This window comes from Malaclemys terrapin, chromosome 15 (assembly GCF_027887155.1).
Source record: "Malaclemys terrapin pileata isolate rMalTer1 chromosome 15, rMalTer1.hap1, whole genome shotgun sequence".
NCBI classification, from domain to species: Eukaryota; Metazoa; Chordata; order Testudines; family Emydidae; genus Malaclemys; species Malaclemys terrapin.
The window spans coordinates 35218379-35233603 of record NC_071519.1 but is presented as its reverse complement, the minus strand read 5'-3'; the positions used below and the strand labels follow the sequence as shown (position 1 = coordinate 35233603).

Sequence of the window (15225 nt, the reverse complement as noted above, 5' to 3'; positions counted from 1 at the left end):
CAGGAGGGGGCTCAGGGCTGGGGCAGAGGGTTGGGATGCGGGGGGAGAGCTCTGGCTGGGGGTTCAGCCTTTCCAACCCTGATATTCTATGATTTTATGAAAGGAAATTTTATACAACCGTGTCCCCTAAGGAAGTTCCCGAGAGACAAGATGGAGAAACCCACGTCCCACACACAGCAAGAACCAATCCCGCACTGACCCAGTAGGATGGACCCGACGGGAGCAGCTGGGCTATCTCCTCTGATTTCTGAGGCGTGGTATCGAGTTGTTTTGCTTTCAGTGGGATATTTTCACACTGCCTGACACGGCCTCCCTGACACACACCTGCAGCTGGAACATCGCTCAGATATTTACTCCAACGAGGTTTGTAAACAACAGAACATGAAAATCTATAAAACATGAATCCACTAAGCAGCTTGTTTTAGACAGAGTCAGGCATGGTAGATGAAGTGGAAGTGTCTGCAGGTAGCACAGACCTGGGGCGGATTGATACCAGACGCAAGGAGCCTGAATCTTCCACAGGCCAGGCTCCTTGGAAATGTCAGGGCAGATGTACGGTGGTAGGGCAGGTTCCTCCGTTTTCTCCTTACACTAGAAGTGATCTGGGATCCCAGCTCAGTTCTTGAAAGGTTCCTCCTCTCACTCCTGGAGTTGGTCTATTCCTTTTCAACTTGATGCTACTAGTTTAAGAGAAGCTCCACTACGTGGCACATCTCCCTGCCTGGCCTGCAGTCAGGGAGCTGTGCAATGGAAGAGGAAGGGCAGCCCTATCAAACAGTCTGGGCTTCTCACCTCTAGAAGTAGGAATTCAAGTGAGTTCACGTTGGGGAAGGGGCTGAGGGTGAGTGATTTCTGTAGGGGGAGGGCGTCCTTCAGCTCTGCCCATTTCAGAATAATTAGCAGCCTGTGGAGCGGAGAGTCAGAACTGGGGTACCAGGGGCTGCTGGGGATCAGGACTCTGGGGCACCAGCAGAGCTTGGGAGGGAGGAACAGTCTTCTCTGGAATAATGGGGATGCTGCAGGTCAAGGCTGATGGGCAGCTGATGCAGCCCTTGTCTGCTGTGTGCCTGGCTCTCCGCTCAGCCTCACAGTCTTACTGAGGACTAACATTCACCCCCGCAAATGTGTGTGCTATCTTGCTCTCTCTCACACACGTGCGCTGGCCCCTTTCTTTCTGCCCACAAGTTTCCTGCAAGAAGACAAAGCTCTAAACACAAGAAATGCTGTTGCACGGGACACCAGGGCCTGTTTGTTGAAGATGTCACCTAAGTAGAACAAACAAAAGACTGCCTCCGCTCTGGAGAATTCCCCAGGACCGGATAAATCCCCCATCCAGAAACTGTGCCAGGAGGGGCTCAGTGCCTGCAGGCTGCACTGACTGGGGACCGTACAGGAGACATCTTAAAATGTATCTTGTGACTTGGTTGCTTTTTAAAAGCACAAGTGATCCCTGACACCAGTGCTGAGTTTACACCCATAAACCATTGACACCACAGCAATAAATGTACAAGTGGAGGGGAGTCTAAGACAGAAACCATCTGTGGGGCATTCAGAACATCCACCAATGCTCAAGAAATACACTAATCCGTCGTAAAAACAACTGATTCGCTTCAATACTCAGGGCAGCGGGCTTCTGCTATCACTGCTAAGAGGTGCCTTTAGATTATGAGCATTAGGAATGCATAGGGTCAGATGAGCAAGAGGCAATAAATGCAAAATCCTAGACAAATGTTATGTCCCCTTCCTCGGGATGGTCCATGCAGAGGATAACAGCCCACTACTCCTATCTGCGAACAGTTACTTGTTTAGGTCGAGTGGCAGGGACTTGTGCCCTGGGTTTGACTCTAGTGGGGCAGGTTGTTAAATAAACAAGGGGTGACAGTTAGGAGTGTGAGAAGGCGCCTAGGCTTTCCCACCTGCATTTCCATTTGACCCATTAGCTCGTGTAGCTGAGGGGCCCCCAGGTGCTTTCTGACCCCTTGAGCACTGAGCTGAAAGTTTCCCAGCTCCCTCCTACGGCAAGCCCAGTGTGCCCGTTTACCACATCTGATGCCAGGCTGCTAGGCAGCCCAAGGTGGCTCTGCTAGCTGGGGGTGCATATTGGGGGTGGGGGGCCAGGGTGTTTTCATGCATGGCCTCCAGGGATGCATGCAGTCTCTTCTGAGCAGAAAAGTTAATTCCTCACTGCCAAGCACCCGCCCAATCACCCACGCTTCCTCGTGTCCTACTTACCGGCTGTCCGGACCCAGGGCTGGAGTAGAAGATGGTGTACTTCCGGATGATCCTGTTCGACTTAGCTGGGGGGAAGCCAGGACACGACCATGCTGCTGGCAGAAGATGGGAAGGCTTTTATCCCGGTGCGGGAGCCTGGAACTGAGCAAGAGACAATTCATTTTAGACCCAGCAGCTTCAGCAAAGCCAGCTAGATCCACCACGACCTCCCGAGCAGGGCGCTGATTCCTCCTTCCCGTGAGGGGAAAGGCCAGACCGTTCTTCCTGCATGCCCACTGTCCGCAGGCATTCACATCATTTGAGGTCTTGTTCTAAGAGGAATTCCTTATAACCAGGAATGCCACAATTCTAGCAGGCATCAATGCTGTGGAATCCTGGCTCTGGATCCTGCCCTGGCTTGGTGTTGGATGCAGATGCTATATTGGCACAGGACCACTTTGGCTGCACAAAATGGAGGAAAGCTATTCTGGAGGCTGCACGTAGGGTACCTCCACTGCTGCAGGGCTGAGCCTTTCACCCTCCCATGCCAGGGAGGGAAGATGCTGAGTCAGCCAGAGGGGCAAAGGAAACAAGTCCAGATGACTGGAAAAAGGCTAAGGTAGTGCCCATCTTTAAAAAAGGGAAGGAGGAGGATCCGGGGAACTACAGGCCAGTCAGCCTCACCTCAGTCCCTGGAAAAATCATGGAGCAGGTCCTCAAGGAATCAATTCTGAAGCACTTAGAGGAGAGGAAAGTGATCAGGAACAGTCAGCATGGATTCACCAAGGGGAAGTCGTGCCTGACTAACCTAATTGCCTTCTATGATGAGATAACTGGCTCTGTGGATGAGGGGAAAGCAGTGGATGTGTTATTCCTTGACTTTAGCAAAGCTTTTGATACGGTCTCCCACAGTATTCTTGCCACCAAGTTCATTCCCTCGGAGGCACCTGGCATTGGCCACTGTCGGCAGACAGGATACTGGGCTAGATGGACCTTTGGTCTGACCCAGTATGGCCGTTCTTATATTCATGGTCCCTGCCCAGAAGATCGGGCAGCCCAGCAGCCCGAGCACAGCTGCAGATAGCTATGCCCAGCACACAGCAGTGTGCCCCTGACCATCTTTGGGAGATTCGCACCCTGCTCTGCCATTGCCTGAATGTGCTTGCAGGGCACAGCTTCTCTTAATGCATTGCCTCTGCCCTGGTGCAATCTAGCCTAGCTGGGTCCTCCTCCTTCGAGGGGAAGGCAGACCGGTCATCAGGCTGAGCAGGGCTGACTTTGTCAGCTCCTTGGAGTTAGATGACTGGATTAATGAGCACTAGATCAGCATAATAAGTAGAAAAGCATATGCTTGTCCAAAAAGCCCCTGACAGATTGCAGCCTGCAGTGGTCTAAAGATGTACAGAGCAACTTGGCACCACATCAGCCAGTAAACCGATTGCCCATTGAACTGGAAATACAGACGTATCAACTGCAAAATGGAACATGCAAAAACAGCAAAAAAAATCTGGTTTTTGAGCAATACAACGCTGGCAACTGCACTGCCAAGGTCACCCAGCGTCCCTGGTCTTACCCCACTGGGCCCAGAGCTGCAACTCCTCCTGTATTTTTATAGCACCTTTTATCCCCAAATGCGTTCCATCCCTACAAAAAGAGCACTGCTGAAATGCAGCCACATCTGGGGATCAGGGTAACAGCTGACTGGCTAAGCAGCAGATTGTAGAACAGGGAAGGCTGGGGGAAGGGATATTTCTCTAAGGACTTCCAAGGAAAACCCCATCCTCTTGCAGAAAAAACTCTCTCTGGCAGGTCCTGCTGCTCTAAGAACTCACCTTGAAGCCCCACACAGAATACTGTACGGTGTATGGAGCTCAGCTTCTCCAGCTATCTGCCGCCAATAGCAGGCTCACTGGAAATAGCTACAACAGGGAGCTTAGAGGCCGTCATAAAGTGAAGGGCTGGGCCCATGCTGTCATTTACCAAAGAGTCCTGGAGAGTTCACACCAGGTGGTCCAGGCCCCACACCCATCCGCTCCTGCACTCCATGGCTCTCAGTGTGGCAGTGAGGATCATATGCATACAAAAGAGCCATGCCTGGGCAAAGCAGCTAACTTTGGGCCCATTCCTGCTCCAGCTGGACTCAGCAGCAAAGCTCCAATTGGTTTCAATGGCAGCAGGATCAGACCCGGTGGATTCACCCCTGCCCCAACCCTCCAGATACAGCCTTTCTCCGCTCACATTCCTTAGCCAAAATCCGCTCCTGCTCATGTTTTTAGACTAGAAATGTCTCCTACAACAGCACTTTAATGTACACTAATGTAGGAAACTGCACTGCCTGGCTTCCTGCCCCTCAGTCACCTAGGCCCTAACATTCAGAGCTGAGCTACATTTCAAATATATTGATTTCAGTTACAATACAGAATGCAAAGTGTACAGTGCTCACCTTATGTTACTTTTGATTACAAATATTTGCATTGTAAACAGATAAAAGAAATAGTAGTTTTCAATTCACCTCATACAAGTACTGTAGTGCAATTTCTTTATTGTGAAAGTGCAACTTACAAATGTAGAATTTTTTTTTTACATAACTGCACAAAACAATGTAAAATTTTAGAGCCTACAAGTCAAAGCATGAAAGGCCATGCAAATGTTTAGCGTATCTGGTATGTAAATACCTTGCAACATTAGCTACAACACTGCCATATGAACGCCAGTTCTCACTTTCAAGTGACATTGTAAATAAGAAGCAGGCAGCATTATCTCCCGTAAATGTAAACAAACTTGTTTGTCTAGAGTTTCGCTGAACAAGAAGTAGGACTGAATGGACTGAAATTAATCTAGTTAATTTGTTTTGCGTTAATCGCTTGCGTTAACTGAGAGTAATCGACAGCTGTAGTCCTAAGCGTGGCAAATGATCTGGTCCAAAAGGTGAATGTAGCTGAGCAATATCCCCAACAATGCAATCCCTTTCCAAAAGGGGAATTACACAAACAGGAGGCTAGTTAGCTGGCAATAAAAAGGATCAGTCACAGGGTGAAGTGCCTGCATGCTGCGTAGAAATTCTTTAAAAGGTTCATGAGTGTTGGGCTGGGCAGCTGAGTGAGCAAGCAAGCAAGCAGCTGGCGGGCAGTGATCCAGCCTGTCTCTGCTTCATCTCTGCTTCATTTCCAGAGACTTGGAGGTGGGTCCAGCTGACAGGGTGGGAGGTGTTGGGCGGGAAAGGTCACTGAAGAAGCTGGCGCTGACTGGGCAGGTGGTGTTGGGAGGGAAAGCCCAGAGGTGGGTGGTGCTGACTGGGTATGAGGCGCTGGATGGGAAAATCTTTGAGGGGCTGGCACTGACTGGGCAGGAGGAGTTGGGAGGGAAAGCCCAGAGGTAGGTTTTGCTGATTGGGCAGGAGGTGGTGGGCGGGGAAATCACTGAGGCAGCTCGCGCTGATTCGGTAGGCGGTGCTGGGCAGGAAAAGTCACTGAGGGGGGGCTGGCGCTGACTGGGCAGGAGGCTCTGAGTGGGAAAATCACTGAGGTGGCTCTTGCTGACTGGGTAGGAGAAGTTGGGAGGGAAAGTCCGGAGGTTGGTTTTGCTGACTGGGTGGGAGGAGTTGGGCTGGAAAATCACTGAGGGGGTTGGCGCTGACTAGGTAGGAGGTGTTGAGCGGGAAAAGTCACTGCAGGTGACTGGCGCTGACAGGGTAGGAGGCGCTGGGCGCAGAGCTGGCTTTAGGAAGTGCGGGGCCTGATTCGAACAGTTTTGACGGGGCCCCGGCAGGGATGACTGAAAAAAAAAAAAACCACTTAAAAAAACATGTGGGGCTTGTTCTCACCGGGCGGCACTCGTAGTCTTCGGCGGTTTGTCCTTCACTCCCTCCGGGTCTTTGGTGGCACTGAAGGACCTGCTGCCGAAGTGCTGCTGAAGACCCAGAGCGAGTGAAGGACCCGCCGCTGAAGTGCCGCCGAAGACCCGGAGAGCTGCCGGCTGAGTAAAATTTAAAAAGGAGCCTCTAGCCAGGGAAGGGATTCTCGGCCACTGGGCACGGGGCCCTCTTAGGCGCGGGGCCCGATTCGGGAGAATTGGTGGAATTGGCCTAAAGCCGGCCCTGGCTGGGCGGGAAAATCACTGAGGCGGCTGGCCCTGACTGGGTAGGAGGAGTTGGGAGGGAAAGCCCAGAGGTAGATTTTGCTGATTGGGCAGGAGGTGGTGGGCGGGGAAATCACTGAGGCACCTTGCACTGACTGGGTAGGAGGCGCTGGGCGGGAAAAGTCACTGAGGTGGCTGGTGCTGACTGGGCAGAAGATGTTGGGAGGGAAAGTACAGAGGTGGGTCGTGCTGACTGGGTATTAGGCACTGGATGGGAAAATCTTTGAGGGGCTGGCACTGACTAGGCAGGAGTCTCTGAGTGGGATAATCACTGTGGTGGCTCTTGCTGACTGGGTAGGAGGTGTTGGGAGGGAAAGCCCAGAGGTGGGTTTTGCTGACTGGGTGGGAGGTGTTGGGCTGGAAAATCACTGAGAGGGCTGGTGCTGACTAGGTAGGAAGCGCTGGGCGTGAAAGCCCTGAGGTGGGTTTTGCTGATGGGGGAGGAGGTGCTGGGCAGGAAAATCACTGGAGGTGCCTCGCGCTGACAGGGTAGGAGGAGCTGGGCGGGAAAATCACTGAGGTGGCTGGAGCTGACTGGGTAGGAGGTGTTGGGAGGGAAAGCCCAGAGGTTGGTTTTGCTGACTGGGTGGGAGGAGTTGGGCTGGAAAATCATTCAGGGGGTTTGTGCTGAGTAGGTAGGAGGTGCTGAGCGGGAAAAGTCACTGGAGGTGACTGGCACTGACAGGGTAGGAGCTGCTGGGCAGGAAAGCCCTGAGGTGGGTTTTGCTGATTGGGCAGAAGGTGCTGGGCAGGAAAATCACTGGAGGTGGCTCGCGCTGACAGGGTAGGAGGTGCGGGGTGGGAAAATCACTGAGGCGGCTGGCCCTGACTGGGCAGAAGATGTTGGGAGGGAAAGTACAGAGGTGGGTCGTGCTGACTGGGTATGAGGCGCTGGATGGGAAAATCTTTGAGGTGCTGGCACTGACTGGGCAGGAGTTTCTGAGTGGGAAAATCACTGTGGTGGCTCTTGCTGACAGGGTTGGAGGTGTTGGGAGGGAAAGCCCAGAGGTGGGTTTTGCTGACTGGGTGAGAGGTATTGGGCTGGAAAATCACTGAGGGGGCTGGTGTTGACTAGGTAGGAAGCGCTGGGCTTGAAAGCCCTGAGGTGGGTTTTGCTGATTGGGGAGGTGGTGCTGGGCAGGAAAATCACTGAGGCAGCTCACGCTGATAGGGTAGGAGGCGCAGGGCAGGAAAAGTCTCTGAGGGGGTTGGTGCTGACTGGGTAGGAGGTGTTGGGAGGGAAAGCTCAGAGGTTGGTTTTGCTGACTGGGTGGGAGGAGTTGGGCTGGAAAATCACTCAGGGGGTTTGTGCTGACTAGGTAGGAGGTGCTGAGCGGGAAAAGTCACTGCAGGTGACTGGCGCTGACAGGGTAGGAGGCGCTGGGCGGGAAAATCACTGAGGCGGCTGGCCCTGACTGGGTAGGAGGAGTTGGGAGGGAAAGCACAGAGGTAGGTTTTGCTGATTGGGCAGGAGATGGTGGGCGGGGAAATCACTGAGGTGGCTGGCCCTGACTGGGCAGAAGATGTTGGGAGGGAAAGTACAGAGGTGGCTTGTGTTGACTGGGTATGAGGCACTGGATGGGAAAATCTTTGAGGGGCTGGCACTGACTGGGCAGGAGTCTCTGAGTGGGAAAATCACTGAGGTGGCTCTTGCTGACTGGGTCGGAGGTGTTGGGAGGGAAAGCCCAGAGGTGGGTTGCGCTGATTGAGCAGGAGCCGCGGGGCAGGAAAATCACTGAGGCAGCTCGCGCTGATTCGGTAGGCGGTGCTGGGCGGGAAAAGTCACTGAGGGGGCGCTGGCGCTGACTGGGCAGGAGGCTCTGAGTGGGAAAATCACTGAGGTGGCTCTTGCTGACTGGGTAGGAGGAGTTGGGAGGGAAAGCCCAGAGGTTGGTTTTGCTGACTGGGTGGGAGGTGTTGGGCTGGAAAATCACTGAGGGGGTGGGCGCTGACTGGGCAGAAGATGTTGGGAGGGAAAGTACAGAGGTGGGTCGTGCCGACTGGGTATGAGGCGCTGGATGGGAAAATCTTTGAGGTGCTGGCACTGACTGGGCAGGAGTTTCTGAGTGGGAAAATCACTGTGGTGGCTCTTGCTGACTGGGTGAGAGGTATTGGGCTGGAAAATCACTGAGGGGGCTGGTGTTGACTAGGTAGGAAGCGCTGGGCTTGAAAGCCCTGAGGTGGGTTTTGCTGATTGGGGAGGTGGTGCTGGGCAGGAAAATCACTGAGGCAGCTCACGCTGATAGGGTAGGAGGCGCAGGGCAGGAAAAGTCTCTGACGGGGTTGGTGCTGACTGGGTAGGAGGTGTTGGGAGGGAAAGCCCAGAGGTTGGTTTTGCTGACTGGGTGGGAGGAGTTGGGCTGGAAAATCACTCAGGGGGTTTGTGCTGACTAGGTAGGAGGTGCTGAGCGAGAAAAGTCACTGCAGGTGACTGGCGCTGACAGGGTAGGAGGCGCTGGGCGGGAAAATCACTGAGGCGGCTGGCCCTGACTGGGCAGAAGATGTTGGGAGGGAAAGTACAGAGGTGGCTTGTGCTGACTGGGTATGAGGCACTGGATGGGAAAATCTTTGAGGGGCTGGCGTTGACTGGGCAGGAGGCTCTGAGTGGGAAAATCACTGAGGTGGCTCTTGCTGACTGGGTAGGAGGAGTTGGGAGGGAAAGCCCAGAGGTTGGTTTTGCTGACTGGGTGGGAGGTGTTGGGCTGGAAAATCACTGAGGGGGCTGGTGCTGACTAGGTAGGAAGCGCTGGGCTTGAAAGCCCTGAGGTGGGTTTTGCTGATTGGGGAGGAGGTGCTGGGCAGGAAAAGTCTCTGAGGGGGTTGGTGCTGACTGGGTAGGAGGAGTTGGGAGGGAAAGCCCAGAGGTGGGTTGCGCAGACTGAGTAAGAGGTATTGGTTGGGAAGATCACTAAGATAGCTCGCGCTGACTGGGTAGTAGGCGCTGGGCAGAAAAGGTCACTGAGACGGCTGGTGCTGATTCGGTAGGTGGTGCTGGGCGGGAAAAGTCACTGAGGGGAATGGTGCTGACTAGGTGGGAGGCGCTGGATAGGAAAATCACTGGGGGTCTGGCACTGACTGGGCAGGAGGATCTGAGTGGGAAAATCACTGAGGTGGCTCCTGCTGAGTGGGTAGGAGGTGTTGGGAGGGAAAGGCCAGGGGTGAGTTTTGCTGACTGGGTGGGAGATGTTGGGCTGGAAAATCACTAAGAGGGCTGGCGCTGACTAGGTAGGAAGTGCTGAGCAGGAAAGCGCTGAGGTGGGTCTTGCTGACAGGGCAGGAGGTGTTGGGCAGGAAAAGTCACTGAGGGGGTTGGCACTGACTGGGTAAGCAGTGTTGGGAGGGAAGCCCAGAGGAGTGTTTTGCTGATTGGTCAGGAGGTGCTGGGCAGAAAAATCACTGAAGCAGCAGCTGTTGATTGGGCAGAAGGTGCTGGGTCAAAAACCATGGAAGCCAACCTCAAGGACTGGGCAGGAGGTACTGGGCAGGTAACCCTGTAGATTATACCCTTACTGGAGAGGAGACATGGAAGGGAAAGGGGAACAGACTCTTCTACTGATATTACAAAAAGTACTGGGTAGGAAACTCCTAAAGCAGCTTGCACTCACTAGACAAATGGTCCTAGGGGGCAAATGTGTGTGCAGGCTTGAGCTTACCCGGAAAAAGACACCTAGCAGGAAACCTCAAGCAGTTTGTGTTGATTAGGAAGAAGGTGCTGAGTTCTTGTGAAAGCTCTCCTAACTTCTGCAACACACAAGTGCTGAAAACTAGGAATTAGGGTAATTTCCACACAGGGAGATTACCTTGTAATCCTGCTGTCTAATGAGCCACACTTAAACTAGGTTTCAGGGTAGCAGCCGTGTTAGTCTGTATCCTCAAAAAGAACAGGAGTACTTGTGGCACCTTAGAGACTAAAATTTATTAGAGCATAAGCTTTCGTGGGCTACAACCCACTTCTTCGGATGCAGCCGAAGAAGTGGGTTGTAGCCCACGAAAGCATATGCTCTAATAAATTTGTTAGTCTCTAAGGTGCCACAAGTACTTAAACTAGGGGAGCCTTGTTCCACCTCTGGCTGAGAGATTCCCCCTCCCCCTCCCACATGAGAAGGATTGAGGTCCTGTTTCTATTAGTCACAGTAAATTCCCCCAGAATACTTTCTACTTGGCTTTTTTGAGATTTGAAGTGAAATCTTACTTGGGACCTATCCCGGTCAGATGGAACATGGTGTGGTGAAGGGGCGGCTGTAAGGGGATGGCGGAGGCCATGGAAAATTCGCTCCTTTTCTCAAAAAACCCAAGAAATGGCCCAATGTCTGGAAATGAACAGGGGAGGTAGGGGGCTCCCTTCGGACCCTCACTTCCATGTAATCCTTCCTCAAGTCCTTTTGCCCTGCCCAATTTACACCGCTCAGCCAACCACAACTTTCACCCTTTGTTTTCTTGTGCACAAGAAAGAACACTGTCGGACTGACGAGCGTCAACCCGCCTTCTGCCGCAAACTCTCCTGCGCTTTGAAAGAGATCGGTGTCGAAAAGTAGGAATTAGGGTAATTTCCGGCAGAGCCGAATACCTTGCCAATGTCATCTGAATGTACCTTGTACACGTGCTATCTACTGAGCCACACCTAACCCGCTTCACCTCTCTCTTTCTAGCAACTCAAAGGACAAAATGGACAAGACGACACAAGCACCAAAGAAACTGCAGGAAAAGGGAAGAAAAAGCCACGGCCAACGGCTGCACACACCGCACCCCTGTACCGAGGGATCGGGTTCGACACTTCTCCTCACAGGCTTAATCCCCCTTCAGGTGCCCGGTAAAAGGACCTCCCTGTAAACAAGGATCAAGATCCATTCCTTACCAACCAAAATGCTTTATGGATCCCTTCCATAGCTAAGGCGGAGTGAGCCCCCTTTAAAAAGGGTTGAGGTCTCTGTGGGTTTGAGCTCCTTAGGACCTAGCCTTTAAAATGCCCCGTGCCGTTGACCTCTCCCTATCAGAAGGGTGCAGGTCTCCCCTTTCTAACTCCTCTTGGGCCGTTGGCACTCGCTGGGCAACGACACCACTCATTTCTGAGGGAACGGAGGTCTCTCCTTTACAGCGCTTTTCCCTCTGGCCCATTGGAAGACCCCAGGCTTAAGGACCACCTGTAAGGAGGGTTTCGGTCTCCTTTGCCATGCAAATTAACAGGTCACTTTGACAGGCCCGGCAAAATGACTGCCCTGTAACCAGGGTGTAAGGTCTTATACCTCTCACGCTTAAGCTAGGGGAGCCTTTCTGTGCCTGTGGCTTAGCGACTCCCTCCGACCCTCCAGCACTTGAGAAGGGTTGAACTTCTGTTTCTCTTAGTCACAGTAAATTCCCACAGAATGATTTCTACTTGGCTTTTTTGAGATTTGAAGTGAAATCTTACTCGGGACCTATCCCGGTCAGATGGAACATGGTGTGGCGAAGGGGCGGCTGTAAGGGGATGGCGGAGGCCGTGGAAAATTCGCCCCTTTTCTCAAAAAAGCCAAGAAATGGCCCAACCAAGCAAACGTCACAAAGTCTGGAAATGAACAGGGGAGTTGGGGGGCTCCTTTCGGACCCTCACTTCCGTGTAATCCTTCCTCAAGTCCTTTTGCCCTGCCCAATTTACACCGCTCAACCAACCACAACTTTCACCCTTTGTTTCCTTGTGCACAAGAAAGAACACTGTCGGACTGACGAGCGCCAACTGCAGGGATTCGGACAGCTCCGTTAGTTGTGTCCGAATTCCTGGCCTTGTGTTTCTTTGATGATAAAGAGAGGAGATTCCTCGGGCTATCTTTGAAGAGATTGATGTGGCGGTCCTTTCTGAAATGTGTTGATGTTGAGATGTTGTAGGTAGATGCGGTGGTATTCAGAGCCGGCACGTGGGTGCACCTAAGCCTACTAACAGGACCGCGTCACAAGTCAGAGGGGTCTTTTTTGGTAAAGGTAGGGGGCACAAAGTTGTCATTTTCTTGGTGGGGTAGGAGGTAAGTCGGCAAGGGTGTCGCTGAGGGATGGAGGATTGATTGGAAAGGGGACACTCAGCAGGATCCCTCCCTTACCTGTTCATTTCCAGATCTTTTCACATTCAGGACTCCCCCACCCCAACAGTGTAAAGGAGGTATATTTTACTAAAAAAAGGGTGACTGCCCTGTAATCAGGGTTCAGGTCGCTTTCCCTTTTCTCCTCCCTACATTGGCCCTCTTCACGCCAAGGTCCAAAGTGAGCGCCCTCTAACTAGGGTGTGGATCTTTCCCTGCCTTTCACAAGGTAACACTGCCATTTGGAAGGTAGTTCTAGAAACCAGCCTCTTGAGAGGGTTCAGGGTTTGTCCTACTAGCTGTCCCGTGCCCTCCTCACTCACGCACTCAGCCAAGTCAAAGCCCGCGTCCTCTGCATCCACCTGGACCCGCCTTCTGCCGCAAGCTCTCCTCCGTTCTGAAAGAGATCGGTGCCGAAAAGAAGGAATTAGGGTAATTTCCGGCAGGGCCGAGTACCTTGCCAATGTCATCTGAATCTACCTTGTACACGTGCTCTCTACTGAGCCACACCTAACCCGCTTCACCTCTCTCTTTCTAGCAACTCAAAGGACAAAATGAACAAGATGACACAAGCACCAAAGAAACTGCAGGAAAAGGGAAGAAAAAGCCACGGCCAACGGCTGCACACACCGCACACACAGCACACACCGCACCCCTGTACCGAGGGATCGGGTTCGACACTTCTCCTCACGGGCTTAATCCCCCTTCAGGTGCCCGGTAAAAGGACCTCCCTGTAAACAAGGATCAAGGTCCATTCCTTACCAAACAAAATGCTTTATGGATCCCTTCCATAGCTAAGGCGGAGGGAGCCCCCTTTAAAAAGGGTTGAGGTCTCTGTGGGTTTGAGCTCCTTAGGACCTAGCCTTTAAAATGCCCCGTGCCGTTGACCTCTCCCTGTCAGAAGGGTGCAGGTCTCCCCTTTCTAACTCCTCTTGGGCCGTTGGCACTCGCTGGGCAACGACACCACTCATTTCTGAGGGAACGGAGGTCTCTCCTTTACAGCGCTTTTCCCTCTGGCCCATTGGAAGACCCCAGGCTTAAGGACCACCCTGTAAGGAGGGTTTCGGTCTCCTTTGCCATGCAAATTAACAGGTCACTTTGACAGGCCCGGCAAAATGACTGCCCTGTAACCAGGGTGTAAGGTCTTATACCTCTGACGCTTAAGATAGGGGAGCCTTTCCGTGCCTGTGGCTTAGCGACTCCCCCCGACCCTCCACCACTTGAGAAGGGTTGAACTTCTGTTTCTCTTAGTCACAGTAAATTCCCACAGAATGATTTCTACTTGGCTTTTTTGAGATTTGAAGTGAAATCCTACTCGGGACCTATCCCGGTCAGATGGAACATGGTGTGGCGAAGGGGCGGCTGTAAGGGGATGGCGGAGGCCGTGGAAAATTCGCCCCTTTTCTGAAAAAAGCCAAGAAATGGCCCAACCAAGCAAACGTCACAAAGTCTGGAAATGAACAGGGGAGTTGGGGGGCTCCTTTCGGACCCTCACTTCCGTGTAATCCTTCCTCAAGTCCTTTTGCCCTGCTCAATTTACACCGCTCAACCAACCACAACTTTCACCCTTTGTTTTCTTGTGCACAAGAAAGAACACTGTCGGACTGACGAGCGCCAACTGCAGGGATTCGGACAGCTCCGTTAGTTGTGTCCGAATTCCTGGCCTTGTGTCTCTTTGGTGATAAAGAGAGGAGATTCCTCGGGCTACCTTTGAAGAGATTGATGTGGCGGTCCTTTCTGAAATGTGTTGATGTTGAGATGTTGTAGGTAGATGCGGTGGTATTCAGAGCCGGCACGTGGGTGCACCTAAGCCTACTAACAGGACCGCGTCACAAGTCAGAGGGGTCTTTTTTGGTAAAGGTAGGGGGCACAAAGTTGTCATTTTCTTGGTGGGGTAGGAGGTAAGTCGGGAAGGGTGTCGCTGAGGGATGGAGGATTGATTGGAAAGGGGACACTCAGCAGGATCCCTCCCTTACCTGTTCATTTCCAGATCTTTTCACATTCAGGACTCCCCCACCCCAACAGTGTAAAGGAGGTATATTTTACTAAAAAAAGGGTGACTGCCCTGTAATCAGGGTTCAGGTCGCTTTCCCTTTTCTCCTCCCTACATTGGCCCTCTTCACGCCAAGGTCCAAAGTGAGCGCCCTCTAACTAGGGTGTGGATCTTTCCCTGCCTTTCACAAGGTAACACTGCCATTTGGAAGGTAGTTCTAGAAACCAGCCTCTTGAGAGGGTTCAGGGTTTGTCCTACTAGCTGTCCCGTGCCCTCCTCACTCACGCACTCAGCCAAGTCAAAGCCCGCGTCCTCTGCATCCACCTGGACCCGCCTTCTGCCGCAAGCTCTCCTCCGTTCTGAAAGAGATCGGTGCCGAAAAGAAGGAATTAGGGTAATTTCCGGCAGGGCCGAGTACCTTGCCAATGTCATCTGAATCTACCTTGTACACGTGCTCTCTACTGAGCCACACCTAACCCGCTTCACCTCTCTCTTTCTAGCAACTCAAAGGACAAAATGAACAAGATGACACAAGCACCAAAGAAACTGCAGGAAAAGGGAAGAAAAAGCCACGGCCAACGGCTGCACACACCGCACACACAGCACACACCGCACCCCTGTACCGAGGGATCGGGTTCGACACTTCTCCTCACGGGCTTAATCCCCCTTCAGGTGCCCGGTAAAAGGACCTCCCTGTAAACAAGGATCAAGGTCCATTCCTTACCAAACAAAATGCTTTATGGATCCCTTCCATACCTGAGGTGGAGCGAACCCCCTTTAAAAAGGGTTGAGGTCTCTGTGGGTTTGAGCTCCTTAGGACCTAGCCTTTAAAATGCC

The 15225-nt window shown here is 52.6% G+C and overlaps 1 long non-coding RNA gene across 14 annotated transcripts in view; it reads right to left on the bottom strand.

Annotated features, from left to right (window-relative positions):
- Positions 1-239: 239 nt before the first annotated feature.
- LOC128823474 (uncharacterized) overlaps positions 240-15225 on the bottom strand; it is a 112677-nt gene continuing 97691 nt past the window's right edge. For 13 of the 14 annotated variants that reach the window (XR_008441753.1, XR_008441757.1, XR_008441751.1 and 10 more), the window contains 2 exons: positions 2233-2373; positions 240-330 (listed from right to left, as the gene is read on the bottom strand). This is a non-coding gene — a long non-coding RNA (uncharacterized LOC128823474). Of the gene's footprint in view, positions 390-2232; positions 2374-15225 lie in introns of all 14 variants that reach the window. The other variant, XR_008441762.1, reaches the window with a different exon arrangement.